The sequence below is a fragment of the Ursus americanus genome, chromosome 10 (assembly GCF_024610735.1).
Source record: "Ursus americanus isolate L20-20 chromosome 10, mUrsAme1.1.p, whole genome shotgun sequence".
Taxonomy (NCBI): domain Eukaryota; kingdom Metazoa; phylum Chordata; class Mammalia; order Carnivora; family Ursidae; genus Ursus; species Ursus americanus.
In genome coordinates, this window is record NC_142136.1 from 21,220,399 (window position 1) to 21,226,398 (window position 6,000).

Below are 6,000 nucleotides of genomic sequence, written 5' to 3' on the forward strand. Positions count from 1 at the left end.
TGCTGGAGAAGAGGGGGGTGGGGGGATGGGTTGAATGGGTGATGGGTATTCAGGAGGGCACTTGTGATGAGCACTGGGTGTTGTATTTAAGTGATGAATCGCTAAGTTCTACACCTGAAACTAGTGTTACACTGCATGCTAACTACCTGGAATTTAAATAAAAAGTTGAAGGGAAAAAAAGCTACTATATCAGAAGTACTCAGAAGTTGTTATAGGGATTGCACAGACAACTAAACAGATACTGCTCTGGAATAGCCATTGGCTACAATGGACTAATTAGTCTGACAAATGGATTTCACTTTTTTCTTTTTTCTTTTCTTTTCTTTTTTTTTTTTGAGAGAGAGTGTGTGCACCTATGTGGAGTGGGGAGGGGCAGCGAGAAAGGGAGAGAGAGAGAGAATCTTAAGCAGACTTACGACCCTGGGATCATGACCTGAGTTGAAATCAAGAGTGGGATGCTTAACTGACTGAGCCAGGTGCCCTGATTACACTCTTCTAAATAGTTTGTTTTGGACCTGTCTTATAGATTACAGAGTATTAAAATATCTGAAATAAATTTGTTTTTCTTAAAAAAATGACACTGTAATTTTATAACAACAAAATAAATACTTGAGATTGAAGTTACTAAAATAATTTGAGGGACATGCAGATATACTCATATTACTGTGAGTATCGGTGCTGAGACGTTAGAAATATTGGTGCTATAGTTCTACACTTTCAGAAGACTAATGTTGGACTAACATGTTTTCTGGAGATATTCCAAGTCACTCACCAAATACAACAGAGGTAGTCAAATGAAGGACGCCATTTCTTGAAGTTTTCAAAGGATTTGGTAAACGAAGGAAGATTGGATACTTGACCTAGTATACTATAAAATTATCTTGTGTGATTTTATCATTCTAATCAAATTGGTGAAGAAAGCTATAGCATGATTTTTCTATTTTTCAGTACTTTAGTTCATTGTGGAAATAGATTATATGTAGTATAATAAACAATTAAAAATTCAATATAGTCCTTAATCCAACTATAAGAGAAAAAAGTATACTTTTGCCAGCTAAGAAAGATATAAGAGGATATGGTATTCCTGCATATAACCATATAATCCCAAAGTCAAAACTAAAAGAACAAATCAAAACAGAGCTAGTGATATTGTATTAGAAAACATCTGAAACAAAGTAGTTGTTTCAAGTATTGGTATAAGCAAAGCAACAGGAAATACCTGCCATTTCGATAAATCAGAAAAAAATCTGAATGGTGGTATAATGTTTAAATTAGTTTATCAGAGGAATACTCTATTCAGAGTTTCCAGAACTGGAAGATTTTATCTGGAATAAATGCAGCCTGAGATTAGTATTGGATTAAATCATCTGAAAACCAAGAATCTTCATCATAGTGTTTCTTTTCCTCTGTTATTTGAATCCTAATGAGTATGTTATAATAAAAATGAGTCCCAGCTCAAATGGGTGTGAGTGGCATAATGGCAGTGTGTCCTTTCTTCTAGGTACTTTCGAGGCTGAGTCAGGATTTATTTTTTCTCTCTGAGCATAAGTTCATTGTCTTACAGGTGATACATCCACGGCTGCTTCTGACCAACTGCTGCTCACAGCAATTTCTTTTTCCTAATAGGGACGTAGCTATGCCTATCCTTGAACATTTTTTTTTTCTGCTTGGCATTTAGCCCAGAAAGAAACACTTTATTTTCCTAGATGCTCTTGACCTCCAAAGTCAGGTGACCCTCCTAAAAATTTCTCGAATCCTACATACATATCCATTCTCTTGCCTTTCTCCAGATTCCTCACTCAGCCTCTGAACTACTCTGAAACGCTCCCTGCACTCTTGAACGTTGTCCTGCCTAAGAGATTCCTGCTCTGCAATAGTTCCTCCATTCCCCCTTTCCTAACATCTTTCACCTCAACTTATCTCAAATCTACCATGCTCCTCAAGTCTCCATTTAATCATAGCCGTGAATTGAGGATTCGGCCTAACATTGTGCTCAGGCATAGGGGATATAAAGGTGAATCGAGCATAGTGCTGTCCTGGGAAAGGTCGTGTTCTAGCATGGAAACATGCCAGAAAGCCATTATTATTAGAAAGGACGGACAAAATCATTGTAAGAGATAGACATCAGATTTAATGGTGCACATGAAACGGACCCTATTTGAATATGATGTTTGGAGAGTGGTGAATTGTAAGGAAGGACTTCCTGCCTAAGGTCGGAACAAGAAGAGAAAGATGGCATTCTAGGGAAAGGGCACTATCACAAAAGGCAGGAGGCAATACATTAATGCTGTTGGAGAGTATGTGGAGAAGTGAGGCAAGAGCCTGAATGATGAAAATCTTACTTACCATCTTAAAGACCTTAGCTTTTTTTCCCATAGGAAAGGGGGATACGTCAGAGAGTTTTTAATCATGGGAATGACACCATCAGATTTACAATTTATACAAATTGCTCTGATAAAAGTGTGGAAGAATGACTGGAGGACAGTATTATAACAAAATGCAAGAAATAAAATAATAATTGATGACGTTGGACCCTTATCTTACATACCAAAAACAAAAACAAGCAAAAGACCTCAAAATGGCTTCTAGAACAAAAGGTAAGAGCTCTAACAATAAAACTTGTAGAAGAAAACTTGTAGGGGAAAATCTTCATGGTATTGGATATGGCAAAGGTTTCTTGGATCTGATACCAAAAGCACAGACAACAAAAGAAAATATAAAGTGGAGTGGATCAAAATTAAACATTTTAGGGCATCATAGGACACCATCAACGAGGTACAAAGGCAACTCATGAAATGGGAGAAAATACTTGCAGAACATATATCTAGTAAGAGATTATTATCAAGAATATACAAAGAACTTCTGCAATTCAGCAATTCAAAAAACCCTATTAAAAATAGGTAAAGCACTTGAATAGACATTTCTGTAAAGAAAATATAAATGTGGCCAATATACCTGTGAAAATATGTTCAACATCAGGAACATTAGCCTGATCAAATTCACGATAGCCAAGAGGTAGAAACAAACCACGTATCTACCAATAGATGAATGGATAAGCAAAACATGTCATACACACACACACACACACACACACACACACACACACACACACACATATGCTGGACTATTATTTAGCCTTAAAAAGGAAGGAAATTCTGACACACACTACAGCATGGAGAAACTATGAAGAGCTTAGTCTCAGTGAAATAAACCAGTCACAAAAGGACAACTACTACATGAATCTACTTATATGAAGTACCTAGGGTAGTCAAATTCATAAAAACAGAAAGTAGAATGGTGGTTGTAGGGGGCTATCAGGAATTACAACAGAGGGTTACTGTTTAATGGGTATAGAGTTTAAGTTTGGGAAGATGAAAAATGTTCTGGAGATGCATGGTGGCGCGGTTGTACAACAACGTGACTTCTTAAGTCCCCTAAATGACTCAAAACCTTCAGAACAATAAAACTGGAGAGAAAAAGAAAGATTAGAAGCATGAATTTAGACATCTGGAGTACACCAACATTAAGGGGAAGAGGGACAAGTGAGATCCAATATGGAGACAGAAAAAGTGACCCAACAGATGTACAAGGAATCATAAGAGGTAGCTGGAAGTGCACCAGGCACGTTCATGAAAAAAGGGAGCAATTAATCGTGTCAAATGCAGCAGGGAATTTCACTAGATGAAAACCACGTATAGTGGGTTTAAAAAAAAATACACTATTACTAGTCACATTAGCAGGGCATTGTCAAAAAACAGCTATAGAATCATAAATCCAATTGACCTGAGTTGAGGGAAAAATCAAATCAATGGACAAGAATAAAGAAGAAATGGCAGATGATGGTTTAAAAATAAGGCTTAATTAAAAGGAGAAGAGAGAGACAATAGCCAGAGTAGTCATTAGATAAAATACAGCTTTAAAAATTCATATACATAGGATGTGAGCATATTTATAGACTGCGAGTAGAAATCCAGCAGAGAGAGTAAAAAGATACATAGAAGAGAAAGGAGCAGAGAGATGAAACATTAATCTTCCGGCCAAGGAACACAACACTCTTGACCTTGACCTGGAGGTGTCTAGTTAAACAAACATCTCTTCTGGATTTCCAAATCCTGGACAGTGTATGCACCGAGTCATGAATTTCTTCAGGCAAAAATAAAAACATTTCAGCTCATAATCATTTTCTTTCCCAGGAAACTATGACAACACGTACATTGTGCTTCAGATTTTAGGTAGATGTTCCAGAAATTCAGAATCTAAACGCTGTTAATCATTCCAGAGTTTGCGGTGTTTTCTGTCTCTGTTCGAGGCTCCAATACAAGCCCTGGAAAATTTATATTCCATTTTTAATTTTGCTTCCTCGCTCGTGCATGCCTCGGGGCACATCTACCCACGCACCAAGGAAGGAAATGTCGCATATGTGGCTCTGCTCCGTGAGGAGTTAAAACGGGGCCAGCTAGCCAGGGCACAGCGATTCTATCTGTATCGCCTACAAGAAATCATCAGGTCTTTGCAGGGATGGCTTCATTTTCAGGTGCTGAATCCTGGTTCTACTGTCATTTCGTTTGTAAGACACAAGTTGCACAAGAGATTAAACAATGCTTCGGGGGTAATAGAAATGTGAAGGAGCAGCACCCTGCAAGGGAAATATCACCTCTAGCTCTCCAAACAGATCCTGCCGCTCTAGGTATCTTCCTGTTCGGGAAGGTAGCAGTTAAAGTTGGGACCTATCCAACTTAGACTATAAAATGTGTTCTTGGAAATTAGTTTTTGAAAATTTGATACAGGAAGTCCACATATTACTAGAAAAACATGGATTATGTACGTGAACTCTTCTGTGGAATGAAACCATTAAACCCGTGAGGTCCAACAGGAACACTGAAGGAATCGTGCTAACCCAAGGTTGTATGTTCACATTTTTGACAGCCTTCGAGAAGTTTAGAAATAATGTCTCCCATATGAAACATGGGAATCCTGCTCAGGCTAATGTAACTGGAGTACTGGTAGGTTCAGGTAATTAAGCTAATTACTAAGAGGAGGAAAATGAAATATACATTTTCTAGAAGGATGCACACACCGGAAAGCAACAGAGTGGTTTATCAAAGTGGCCCCTATGCTGAACATGTTCAGTGTATTTTCCACTCACTGGAAAATGCTGATCTTTTAATCTGCCTTTCTCCATTATAAAGAAAGTACATGCAAAAATGAGCTATGTGTTTCTAACAGCAGTCAAGACTGTAAGCATCTCTGGTGGGTATTTTTACAAGCCGCAGTACTGATCTACAACTCACAATGATGGAATTTTTCAGTTAATAGTTAACTATTTAGAAACTACAAAAATAACACATAAAAATATTCACCGTTCTTTATTCTCTATTTTTGGTAGAATTATACAAACCCAGTAAGATTCAAAGGCAATTTTAAAAGCTGATCAGCAAATAAGAGTGTTCAGAAGAATACTACTAACATCAAAATTTGTAATCATAAAAACGTATTTCAAAAACATCTCACCCTCTTGTGTCAAAAATTGCCATCCAATTCACTTATATTTTACTAGTCTCTTTCCTTCACCCGCTACATTTATTAATTAAAAAATATTTCCTGAGGCTCCTGGGTGGCTCAGTGTGTTAAGTGTCAGACCTTGGCTCAGGTCATGATCCCAGAGTCCTGGGATAGAGAGCCCCACACATTGAGGGTCCCTGCTCAGAGGGGAGTCTGCTTGTCCCTCTCCCTCTCCTTCTGCCTCTCCCCCCTTTCTGCTTGTGCTCCCTCTGTTTCTCTCCCAAATAAATAAATAAAATTGTAAAAAAAAAATTCCTGATTATCTTGTCCTTTGTGCCAGATTCTTATCTGAGAGCTGAGGATATAAGAGAGACCAACAAATGCTTTCTGTTCATGCAGTTTAAGTTCTGGCAAATGCGTTCTATTGTCTAAACTTTCCAATACACTGTCTTTGTGAAATGCTTTTTCATTTCCTTTTCCACTGTCTCTTTTTCTCTC

At 37.7% G+C, this 6,000-nt stretch overlaps 1 pseudogene; it reads left to right on the top strand.

The window, feature by feature from the left end:
* The window catches only part of LOC123800971 (SWI/SNF-related matrix-associated actin-dependent regulator of chromatin subfamily E member 1 pseudogene), a 39,682-nt pseudogene extending 35,058 nt beyond the window's left edge, over positions 1-4,624 (top strand).
* Positions 4,625-6,000: the final 1,376 nt, after the last annotated feature.